Source organism: Colias croceus, chromosome 1 (genome assembly GCF_905220415.1).
Source record: "Colias croceus chromosome 1, ilColCroc2.1".
Lineage (NCBI taxonomy): Eukaryota > Metazoa > Arthropoda > Insecta > Lepidoptera > Pieridae > Colias > Colias croceus.
The window spans coordinates 10359593-10370173 of NC_059537.1; the positions used below are offsets into that span (position 1 = coordinate 10359593).

The 10581-nt window shown below is 44.8% G+C and overlaps 3 non-coding genes across 3 annotated transcripts in view; all 3 read right to left on the minus strand.

Moving 5' to 3' along the window:
* LOC123697902 overlaps nt 1-92 on the minus strand; it is a 4011-nt gene extending 3919 nt beyond the window's left edge. The window contains exon 1 of the ribosomal RNA XR_006752306.1: nt 1-92. This exon is cut by the window's left edge and continues 3919 nt beyond it. This is a non-coding gene — a ribosomal RNA (large subunit ribosomal RNA).
* A 368-nt stretch (nt 93-460) lies between these two features.
* Nucleotides 461-617, minus strand: LOC123698076. Its single transcript, XR_006752351.1, has one exon. It is a non-coding gene; the product is annotated as a 5.8S ribosomal RNA (ribosomal RNA).
* Nucleotides 618-887: 270 nt separating this feature from the next.
* LOC123698256 lies at nt 888-2792 on the minus strand. The gene has a single exon (XR_006752390.1). It is a non-coding gene; the product is annotated as a small subunit ribosomal RNA (ribosomal RNA).
* Between the last annotated feature and the right edge of the window lie 7789 nt (nt 2793-10581).

Below are 10581 nucleotides of genomic sequence, written 5' to 3' on the forward strand. Positions count from 1 at the left end.
TCGCCGCTACTAAGGGAATCCTGGTTAGTTTCTTTTCCTCCGCTTACTAATATGCTTAAATTCGGCGGGTGATCCTCCCTGATCTGAGGCCAACGATAAAAAGTGGGAGGCAGACGCGATATCCGTCAGCGCTACTACGACGCTACACGGACGTCGAGTCCGCCTACGCTTCACTTTCATTTATACATATATTACACAATAACACGCACTACGAGCGCTTTGAATGCGGCTCGGCCTATATGCGAAACAGTTCACGACACATTCTACACGAGACATGTCATACGAGAGTCGCGCGAGAAGCGTCCACAACGGTTTCACACCGAGTCGCGCACACGTAGAACACAATACAGGTAAAATTTTCAAACGGATAGCGTGCACACAATGCGCTCGCTAAACCGTCACATGCTAACACGCGTGAAAACACGTGTGTGAACAGTGTGGATTGTTGTTTTTATACAGCCGGCCCTCAGACAGGAGTGGTCCTGGATATTTCTCCACGGACCGCAATGTGCGTTCGAAATGTCGATGTTCAAATGTGTCCTGCAGTTCACACTATGACGCGCAGTTAACTGCGTTCTTCATCGACCCGCGAGCCAAGTGATCCACCGTTCAGGGTAATAGTTTATTACATATAATATTATTATTCAAAGTGTTTCTTTTATGTAACGTTTGCGTGTGTGTACATAGGTTAAAATATGTACCGCGCGCTTTCGCGAATCACTCTAACACGTCATACACTGACATGTTAGAGGTATCCCTTTTTTTTTTTTTTTAACGGATGCAGTCACATTCACGCGTCCCACGACACTTGTTCGTACTATACACAAACACACACACACACACGATGCGCGTATGCGAGTAGTGCGAGAGTGCGCAGTGCGTTACGTTAATGATCCTTCCGCAGGTTCCCCTACGGAAACCTTGTTACGACTTTTACTTCCTCTAAATGATCAAGTTTGGTCAACTTCCCAGCAACGCCGACGGCCGTGAAGCCACCGCGTGTCGGTCCGAAGACCTCACTAAATCATTCAATCGGTAGTAGCGACGGGCGGTGTGTACAAAGGGCAGGGACGTAATCAACGCGAGCTTATGACTCGCGCTTACTAGGAATTCCTCGTTTATGGGGGATAATTGCAAACCCCAATCCCCAGCACGAAGGAGTTTCAACGGGTTGCCCGGGCCTCTAGGCCAGGGAGAACATGTTGATTCCTTCAGTGTAGCGCGCGTGCGGCCCAGGACATCTAAGGGCATCACAGACCTGTTATTGCTCAATCTCGTGCGGCTCAAAGCCGCCGGTCCCTCTAAGAAGAATTTTAATACGCCGCCAGTGAGTTGCGCGACCCGAGAGCCGCGCACACCTAAATGACGACGCCTATTTAGCAGGCTAGAGTCTCGTTCGTTACCGGAATTAACCAGACAAATCGCTCCACCAACTAAGAACGGCCATGCACCACCACCCACCGAATCAAGAAAGAGCTATTAATCTGTCAATCCTTCCGGTGTCCGGGCCTGGTGAGATTTCCCGTGTTGAGTCAAATTAAGCCGCAGGCTCCACTCCTGGTGGTGCCCTTCCGTCAATTCCTTTAAGTTTCAGCTTTGCAACCATACTCCCCCCGGAGTCCAAAATCTTTGGTTTCCCGGAAGCTGCCCGCCGAGCCATTGTAGTAACGTCGGCGGATCGCTAGATGACATATTTACGGTTAGAACTAGGGCGGTATCTAATCGCCTTCGAACCTCTAACTTTCGTTCTTGATTGATGAAAACACCTTTGGCAAATGCTTTCGCTGATGTTCGTCTTGCGACGATCCAAGAATTTCACCTCTAACGTCGCAATACGAATGCCCCCAGTTATCCCTATTAATCATTACCTCGGAGTTCTGAAAACCAACAAAATAGAACCGAGATCATATTCTATTATTCCATGCACGAAATATTCAAGCGGCATTTTGAGCCCGCTTTGAGCACTCTAATTTGTTCAAAGTAAAATTGTCGGCCCACCTCGACACTCACTGAAGAGCACCGCGATAGGATTTTGATATTGAACCGGCTTTTAACGACCGGCTCACCGACGATATGCTCCGCAAACGTGTCAGTATCACCGCGGATGCGGTGCACCGACAGCGCGGCGCACAAATGCAACTACGAGCTTTTTAACCGCAACAATTTTAGTATACGCTATTGGAGCTGGAATTACCGCGGCTGCTGGCACCAGACTTGCCCTCCAATTGTTCCTCGTTAAAATATTTAAAGTGTACTCATTCCGATTACGAGGCCTCGTAAGAGTCCCGTATCGTTATTTTTCGTCACTACCTCCCCGTGCCGGGAGTGGGTAATTTGCGCGCCTGCTGCCTTCCTTGGATGTGGTAGCCGTTTCTCAGGCTCCCTCTCCGGAATCGAACCCTGATTCCCCGTTACCCGTGACAACCATGGTAGTCGCAGAAACTACCATCGAAAGTTGATAAGGCAGACATTTGAAAGATGCGTCGCCGGTACTGGACCATGCGATCGGCAAAAGTTATCCAGATTCATCAAAATTAACGACTTCAGACGCCAGGCCCTCCGTCGATTGGTTTTGATCTAATAAAAGCACTCATTCCATCACTGGTCAGAGTTCTGATTGCATGTATTAGCTCTAGAATTACCACAGTTATCCAAGTAACTGAGTAAGATCTAAGGAACCAAAACTGATATATTGAGCCATTCGCGGTATCGCCTTAATACGGCTTGCACTGAGACATGCATGGCTTAATCTTTGAGACAAGCATATAACTACTGGCAGGATCAACCAGGGAGCTAACTAAAGCTTCCGCTAGAGCCTCAAACGTGACACGACGATGCCGCCGCGACGTTCGCTTCTCTATATACATACATATGCGCGCGGCGTGTTTAAATAACATGATATGCAACGGCGGCGACCGTCACACGCACACTATTCACACACGCGCGCGCGCACACGTGGATAAATCTGAACACAGTCAGTTAAATCGTTGAAAGTATCATCTTAACGAGACACCCCTTAACAATTCCCATTCGCATCAAGCGAAGGAAAAATTTTAATATCGGTCAACTTTTATGACGCAAACGATCAATCTACGCACGGAGAGTGGAAGGATCGAAAATTGCGACCACATATAAACATCTGATAAAAGCCCATTGGTACATCACAAACGTGTGCGATGTGAGCAATAAAAAATTTTATACTGCCGTTCAATAGTAGTCGTATATTTTTCACGGTCTGCGCTCCGAGAGTGTATCAAGATGCGTAATATTATTTATTACACTACACATATAAAATACAATCTACGAAACTGACAATCTATCAAACCGTCGGCAGACGCAATGTTACTACAGTTACTAATTTCTACTTCTTCTACTACTACTACTAACTACTACTACTACTACTACTACTACCACCACTAAAGATTAAAAACTGTATCGCGCCGTATGCACAAACGCTTTTACAATATCATCATCTTTGGTGGTCTTTTATTATTTCATAGAACTAACACACTACTCTACAACTCTGTCAGACTCACCACCAAACACCAACCCCACACCGACACGCGAACGGCGGCAACGAGGAGAGCGCAGAGCACACGGGCGACGCGGTACAACAGCGACGAAATAATGATACATACACATACGTACGTACAAATGTCTCGCTGCCCACGCGCAACGCCCCCCCGTCTTCGCTAGCCTCGCGCACCGATTGTCTCGCATCCCGGCTACGATGTTTCTGCTTGTTTATTTTTTTCAGATACTATTCACATATCACGCACGGCATATGTACATACATACATACATAATACATACATACAAACATACGCCGCGCGCGACTAACGCCTCGTGTTTTCAAGGTCAAGTCAAAAAACTTTGCACGCGTGCAGTTACGGCGTGCAGTCGTCAAAAATAATTCATGATTATAAATTTCGTGGTCCATATTAAATAAATTATAAACAACAACAACAACAACAACAAACAACAACAACAACAACGACAAAAGAGGGCGACCTTACCTCCGGACTTGATGAAGTGTCCTGAAGGTGTACTTCGAAGACAAAACAAGCCCAAACTCGCCTCACCTAGCTCTACTCGTCTATTAGTTCCAGTAGCAGTCTTCGAAGTACACCTTCAGGTCACTCCATCAAGTCCGGAGGTAAGGTCTCATCATAACTAACAAAACGAGCCCAAACTCGGCACACCTAGCTCTACTCGTCTATTAGTTCCAGTAGCAGTCTTCGAAGTACACCTTCAGGACACTCCATCAAGTCCGGAGGTAAGGTCTCAACATAACTAACAAAATGAACCCAAACTCGACACACCTAGCTCTAATCGTTTATTAGTTCCAGTAGCAGTCTTCGAAGTACACCTGCAGGTCACTCCATCAAGTCCGGAGGTAAGGTCTCAACATAACTAACAAAATGAGCCCAAACTCGGCACACCTAGCTCTACTCGTCTATTAGTTCCAGTAGCAGTCTTCGAAGTACACCTTCAGGACACTCCATCAAGTCCGGAGGTAAGGTCTCAATATAACTAACAAAATGAGCCCAAACTCGGCACACCTAGCTCTAACCGTCTATTAGTTCCAGTAGAAGTCTTCGAAGTACACCTGCAGGTCACTCCATCAAGTCCGGTGGTAAGGTCTCAACATAACTAACAAAATGAACCCAAACTCGGCACACCTAGCTCTACTCGTCCAATAGTTCCAGTAGCAGTCTCCGAAGTACACCTGCAGGTCACTCCATTAAGTCCGGTGGTAAGGTCTCAACATAACTAACAAAACGAGCCCAAACTCGGCACACCTAGTCTCTACTCGTCTATTAGTTCCAGTAGCAGTCTTCGAAGTACACCTTCAGGACACTCCATCAAATCCGGAGGTAAGGTCTCAACATAACTAACAAAATGAGCCCAAACTCGACACACCTAGCTCTAATCGTTTATTAGTTCCAGTAGCAGTCTTCGAAGTACACCTGCAGGTCACTCCATCAAGTCCGGTGGTAAGGTCTCAACATAACTAACAAAATGAGCCCAAACTCGGCACACCTAGCTCTACTCGTCTATTAGTTCCAGTAGCAGTCTTCGAAGTACACCTTCAGGACACTCCATCAAGTCCGGAGGTAAGGTCTCAACATAACTAACAAAATGAGCCCAAACTCGGCACACCTAGCTCTAACCGTCTATTAGTTCCAGTAGAAGTCTTCGAAGTACACCTGCAGGTCACTCCATCAAGTCCGGTGGTAAGGTCTCAACATAACTAACAAAATGAACCCAAACTCGGCACACCTAGCTCTACTCGTCCAATAGTTCCAGTAGCAGTCTTCGAAGTACACCTGCAGGTCACTCCATTAAGTCCGGTGGTAAGGTCTCAACATAACTAACAAAACGAGCCCAAACTCGGCACACCTAGTCTCTACTCGTCTATTAGTTCCAGTAGCAGTCTTCGAAGTACACCTTCAGGACACTCCATCAAATCCGGAGGTAAGGTCTCAACATAACTAACAAAATGAGCCCAAACTCGACACACCTAGCTCTAATCGTTTATTAGTTCCAGTAGCAGTCTTCGAAGTACACCTGCAGGTCACTCCATTAAGTCCGGTGGTAAGGTCTCAACATAACTAACAAAACGAGCCCAAACTCGGCACACCTAGTCTCTACTCGTCTATTAGTTCCAGTAGCAGTCTTCGAAGTACACCTTCAGGACACTCCATCAAATCCGGAGGTAAGGTCTCAACATAACTAACAAAATGAGCCCAAACTCGACACACCTAGCTCTAATCGTTTATTAGTTCCAGTAGCAGTCTTCGAAGTACACCTGCAGGTCACTCCATCAAGTCCGGAGGTAAGGTCTCAATATAACTAACAAAATGAGCCCAAACTCGGCACACCTAGCTCTAACCGTCTATTAGTTCCAGTAGAAGTCTTCGAAGTACACCTGCAGGTCACTCCATCAAGTCCGGTGGTAAGGTCTCAACATAACTAACAAAATGAACCCAAACTCGGCACACCTAGCTCTACTCGTCTAATAGTTCCAGTAGCAGTCTTCGAAGTACACCTGCAGGTCACTCCATTAAGTCCGGTGGTAAGGTCTCAACATAACTAACAAAACGAGCCCAAACTCGGCACACCTAGTCTCTACTCGTCTATTAGTTCCAGTAGCAGTCTTCGAAGTACACCTTCAGGACACTCCATCAAATCCGGAGGTAAGGTCTCAACATAACTAACAAAATGAGCCCAAACTCGACACACCTAGCTCTAATCGTTTATTAGTTCCAGTAGCAGTCTTCGAAGTACACCTTCAGGTCACTCCATCAAGTCTGGAGGTAAGGTCTCAACATAACTAACAAAATGAGCCCAAACTCGGCATACCTAGCTCTACTCGTCTATTAGTTCCAGTAGCCGTCTTCGAAGTACACCTGCAGGTCACTCCATCAAGTCCGGAGGTAAGGTCTCAACATAACTAACAAAATGAGCCCAAACTCGGCACACCTAGTCTCTACTCGTCTATTAGTTCCAGTAGCAGTCTTCGAAGTACACCTTCAGGACACTCCATCAAATCCGGAGGTAAGGTCTCAACATAACTAACAAAATGAGCCCAAACTCGACACACCTAGCTCTAATCGTTTATTAGTTCCAGTAGCAGTCTTCGAAGTACACCTGCAGGTCACTCCATCAAGTCCGGAGGTAAGGTCTCAACATAACTAACAAAATGAGCCCAAACTCGGCACACCTAGCTCTACTCGTCTATTAGTTCCAGTAGCAGTCTTCGAAGTACACCTTCAGGACACTCCATCAAGTCCGGAGGTAAGGTCTCAATATAACTAACAAAATGAGCCCAAACTCGGCACACCTAGCTCTAACCGTCTATTAGTTCCAGTAGAAGTCTTCGAAGTACACCTGCAGGTCACTCCATCAAGTCCGGTGGTAAGGTCTCAACATAACTAACAAAATGAACCCAAACTCGGCACACCTAGCTCTACTCGTCTAATAGTTCCAGTAGCAGTCTTCGAAGTACACCTGCAGGTCACTCCATCAAATCCGGTGGTAAGGTCTCAACATAACTAACAAAATGAACCCAAACTCGGCACACCTAGCTCTACTCGTCTAATAGTTCCAGTAGCAGTCTTCGAAGTACACCTGCAGGTCACTCCATTAAGTCCGGTGGTAAGGTCTCAACATAACTAACAAAACGAGCCCAAACTCGGCACACCTAGTCTCTACTCGTCTATTAGTTCCAGTAGCAGTCTTCGAAGTACACCTTCAGGACACTCCATCAAATCCGGAGGTAAGGTCTCAACATAACTAACAAAATGAGCCCAAACTCGACACACCTAGCTCTAATCGTTTATTAGTTCCAGTAGCAGTCTTCGAAGTACACCTTCAGGTCACTCCATCAAGTCTGGAGGTATGGTCTCAATGTAACTAACAAAACGAGCCCAAACTCGGCATACCTAGCTCTACTCGTCTATTAGTTCCAGTAGCCGTCTTCGAAGTACACCTGCAGGTCACTCCATCAAGTCTGGAGGTAAGGTCTCAACATAACTAACAAAATGAGCCCAAACTCGGCACACCTAGCTCTAACCGTCTATTAGTTCCAGTAGAAGTCTTCGAAGTACACCTGCAGGTCACTCCATCAAGTCCGGTGGTAAGGTCTCAACATAACTAACAAAATGAACCCAAACTCGGCACACCTAGCTCTACTCGTCTAATAGTTCCAGTAGCAGTCTTCGAAGTACACCTGCAGGTCACTCCATTAAGTCCGGTGGTAAGGTCTCAACATAACTAACAAAACGAGCCCAAACTCGGCACACCTAGTCTCTACTCGTCTATTAGTTCCAGTAGCAGTCTTCGAAGTACACCTTCAGGACACTCCATCAAATCCGGAGGTAAGGTCTCAACATAACTAACAAAATGAGCCCAAACTCGACACACCTAGCTCTAATCGTTTATTAGTTCCAGTAGCAGTCTTCGAAGTACACCTTCAGGTCACTCCATCAAGTCTGGAGGTAAGGTCTCAACATAACTAACAAAATGAGCCCAAACTCGGCATACCTAGCTCTACTCGTCTATTAGTTCCAGTAGCCGTCTTCGAAGTACACCTGCAGGTCACTCCATCAAGTCCGGTGGTAAGGTCTCAACATAACTAACAAAACGAGCCCAAACTCGGCACACCTAGTCTCTACTCGTCTATTAGTTCCAGTAGCAGTCTTCGAAGTACACCTTCAGGACACTCCATCAAATCCGGAGGTAAGGTCTCAACATAACTAACAAAATGAGCCCAAACTCGACACACCTAGCTCTAATCGTTTATTAGTTCCAGTAGCAGTCTTCGAAGTACACCTGCAGGTCACTCCATCAAGTCCGGAGGTAAGGTCTCAACATAACTAACAAAATGAGCCCAAACTCGGCACACCTAGCTCTACTCGTCTATTAGTTCCAGTAGCAGTCTTCGAAGTACACCTTCAGGACACTCCATCAAGTCCGGAGGTAAGGTCTCAATATAACTAACAAAATGAGCCCAAACTCGGCACACCTAGCTCTAACCGTCTATTAGTTCCAGTAGAAGTCTTCGAAGTACACCTGCAGGTCACTCCATCAAGTCCGGTGGTAAGGTCTCAACATAACTAACAAAATGAACCCAAACTCGGCACACCTAGCTCTACTCGTCTAATAGTTCCAGTAGCAGTCTTCGAAGTACACCTGCAGGTCACTCCATCAAATCCGGTGGTAAGGTCTCAACATAACTAACAAAATGAACCCAAACTCGGCACACCTAGCTCTACTCGTCTAATAGTTCCAGTAGCAGTCTTCGAAGTACACCTGCAGGTCACTCCATTAAGTCCGGTGGTAAGGTCTCAACATAACTAACAAAACGAGCCCAAACTCGGCACACCTAGTCTCTACTCGTCTATTAGTTCCAGTAGCAGTCTTCGAAGTACACCTTCAGGACACTCCAACAAATCCGGAGGTAAGGTCTCAACATAACTAACAAAATGAGCCCAAACTCGACACACCTAGCTCTAATCGTTTATTAGTTCCAGTAGCAGTCTTCGAAGTACACCTTCAGGTCACTCCATCAAGTCTGGAGGTATGGTCTCAATGTAACTAACAAAACGAGCCCAAACTCGGCATACCTAGCTCTACTCGTCTATTAGTTCCAGTAGCCGTCTTCGAAGTACACCTGCAGGTCACTCCATCAAGTCTGGAGGTAAGGTCTCAACATAACTAACAAAATGAGCCCAAACTCGGCACACCTAGCTCTAATCGTTTATTAGTTCCAGTAGCAGTCTTCGAAGTACACCTTCAGGTCACTCCATCAAGTCAGAAACTAAATATGAAATTTATAATCCCATAAGTATAAAATCTATAAATAAAATGAATGCGTGAAGGATCAAGTTTATTAGGTCAAATATTTTGTATTCGTACAGTGATCTTTTCGTAAACGAGGAGCTGCTTACAAGCGTCACAGTGTCCACTCACAACGGCGGCCGAGCGCAGACTAAAATATTTCATTACAAATTTTTGTGCAATAAATCAAGATGAGCCAGTAAAATAACCCTTATTTCAATCCAATAAGTATCACGCGTTACAACTAAATATGTGAAAAAATAAGGTTTGATTTCTCAGCCTATTTGTAACATTTTGATAGTTTTCTTTGCTACCTTTTTGAGTTGGACATGTCTGCTTACTTAAAATATTTTTAAATCATTAAATTTATTTTATTAAATACATGAAAAATGTTCCTTTATTCAGCATGATATTGTCAATTTTGTGTTTGTGCAACGGAAAATATTTTTTACTAGCGGTCCGCCCCGGCTTCGCCCGTGGTACATATTAACGTTTTCTCTACATAAGAACCATCCTCGTACTTCAAGGAATATAATAAAAAAAGAATTATCGAAATCGGTTCAGCCGTTCTCGAGTTATGGAATTACAACGAAAAGTGGCATTGATTTTTATATATTAGATAATATTATCCCACCAAAAACATTTTCATGTAAAATGTTGCCAAGACGAGCCCATATGACTCGCACTGTCAAAAAGTTATCAGATCTTATGTAGAGCCAAGCTTCTAACACTACACGCCCTAACTCTACAAGGCCTAACTTCACAAACTCTACACCTTAGTCAAAATATGTGGCTTGGCCATTTCGCTACATTCACATCGGCGTAAGGTGAAAAATTTATTCACTGTTCATTAATTTTGTGTTATACAATAGTTCTTGTAGTAACGAACGGCCAAGCCACATATTTTGACTAAGGTGTAGAGTTTGTGAAGTTAGGCCTTGTAGAGTTAGGGCGTGTAGTGTTAGAAGCTTGGCTCTACATAAGATCTGATAACTTTTTGACAGTGCGAGTCATATGGGCTCGTCTTGGCAACATTTTACATGAAAATGTTTTTGGTGGGATTTCATTTCTTTTTGTAAGTTGTTTGTTGTACAAAATTTTATATGTCGATTATTTTTTTTTTTTTAACAAGGAGTACCTATACATATATCTAGGGGAACCAAGTTTTAGATTATTAGACCTCTAGCGTGATCAAAATTTAATTTAAAATTACAGGTCTCATACAAACTCCCATCC